At 50.0% G+C, this 2148-nt stretch overlaps 1 protein-coding gene across 4 annotated transcripts in view; it reads right to left on the reverse strand.

Moving 5' to 3' along the window:
- The window catches only part of Tcf7l1 (transcription factor 7 like 1), a 162292-nt gene that overhangs the window by 124720 nt on the left and 35424 nt on the right, over positions 1-2148 (reverse strand). The gene's annotated exons all lie outside the window — the stretch shown is intronic.

Below are 2148 nucleotides of genomic sequence, written 5' to 3' on the forward strand. Positions count from 1 at the left end.
AAAAAAAAAAAAAAAAAAGAAATTAAATGATAGGTTGGGCATGGTAGCACATACCCTTCATCACTCAGGACGCAGAGGCAGGCAGGTTTCTGTGAATTTGAAGCCAGCCTAGTCTACATAGTGAGCTCCAGGCCAGCTGAAGCCAATAAATAGATAGATGATAGATAGATAGATAGATAGATAGATAGATAGATAGATAGATAGATAGATCAAGCTAAAAATCAGCGAGGAGGCAGAGGACAAAGCGGGGAGCAGGGAGCTCAGAGTGGTAAGGTCCTCTCTAGCTCAGATGAGGGAAGAAAGGCTGTCCCATGCCTGCAACAAGCTCCGAGGCCTGTCTCAGGACTGGTTTGGGTCAGGGCCTCTCACTGAAGAAGGAGCTTAACTGCCACGCTGGCGGACGATCCTGGAGCTTCTGCCTCTTTTTACCTCCACCCTCTGCCCAGCACTGGCATGGCAGATGTAAGGCATGCCTGGCCTTTGTGTGGGTACTCGACTCAGCAACTCATAGTTGGAGGTCAGCAAGTAAAGTGGAGCAAGCACTGAGCCTGCTGAGCCATCTCCCCAGATCTGCCTCTTGTTGTTGTTGTTGTTTGAGACAGGGTCTCACCATGTAACATTGACAGCGAACTCACTATAGACCATGGTGGCCGCAAAGGCATAGAGATCCACCTGCCTCTACCCGTGGGAGGTGGAGTCACTGGCAGCAACGGGCAGCCACAGGCAGCCACTGGCAGCTCTTTGCCACAGCGGGAGGTTGCGACGCTGCTTTTTGAGGCAGCTCTTCATAGCATCCTGACACAATCCTTCCAATGTCTGTAAAACCTAAAAATGCATTCTTTCCTTGACAAGAAGACACAGAACTCATGACACGCTGTCCCTAGGCAGGAAACTCCAAGGGCAGTCTCTGTCTCTGGGGTCACTCGACATCTTTCCTGTAAGCAACTCCAGTGCGGTAGCCACAGCAGGGTCCACCATGCCTGCTGCTCACCCGGCTTCCCCCGGTTAAGGGGAGGAACACGTTTTCAGAGTCACTATTGGACGGGTCAACGGTGTTACTTCTCTTTCTTGGTATACTCAGAACTAAGACCTATCTGACACAGAGGCAACTCTAGTGACAGAGGAGGAGGGGAAGAGGAAGGAGAGCGCACACCCTCGCTTCGCGATTTAGCTGCAGAAGGCAAGCTGACAGGACAGACGCCACACACTCTGCAACAAGCTGAGATGGCGCATGCGCGCGCATGCTCTGAAGCACAGGCATGGCTCTTTGCTCCTTAATGTGTTTGTTTTGTCTTCTATAGCCCAGGCTGGCCCCAAACTCATAAAGTAGACCATGGTAGCCTTGAACTCCTGATACCCTGTGTGTGTGTGGGGGGGGGGGGGCGGGGTGTATACCACAACACCAAGAACATTTTTAAAAAAGAAAAGGAAAAAATGAGGGTGGGCTTTGTGGTGCTCATCTGTAATCCCAGCCATTTGAGAGGCACATAATACCTCCAAGTTTCAGGCCAGCCCGAGGTACATAATGAGCCCATGACTCAAGAAAACAAAACAAAAATTACAGCAACAGCAATGACAAAAAACTAATAAAAATTAAAATTCCCAATAGCTCAATTTCTCTCTCTCTCTCTCTCTTTCTACTTATTTACTTATTTATTTGGGAACAAGGTCTCTCTATATAGCCCTACCTGGCCTGGAACTCACTTTGTAGACCAGGCTAGCCCCAGACTCTCAGAGACCTGCCTGCCTCTGCCTCCCAAGTGCTTGGATTAAAGTGTGCCACCACTCCCAGCTCAATTTTCTTTTGAAGAAAATGCTAGACTTGGTACTTCTGAGAAGGAAGTCAATCTGTGGAAGATACTGACTCTGCCCACGCCAGACAGCGCGGCAGAGTGAGGAAGCTCCCTCACATCCCAAGGTGGGGGTGGGGAAGGGGAAGGTACATGCAACAGACAAGTCAGCATTGGCAACAATGGCCCTCGGGATCTGCCATCCTCACTCTGAAGTGCTCTAGTCTGTCTCTCCTCTCCTTGCTCACCAAGGGCCCAAGTTTGCAGTTGAAAGAGGACTTCAAAGTTTGCATTTGAAGGCTGCTTTCAACTACATCAGCTTTCAGTAATAATACCGCACGGGGGGGGGGGGGGGGGG

This window comes from Mus caroli, chromosome 6, assembly GCF_900094665.2.
Source record: "Mus caroli chromosome 6, CAROLI_EIJ_v1.1, whole genome shotgun sequence".
NCBI classification, from domain to species: Eukaryota; Metazoa; Chordata; class Mammalia; order Rodentia; family Muridae; genus Mus; species Mus caroli.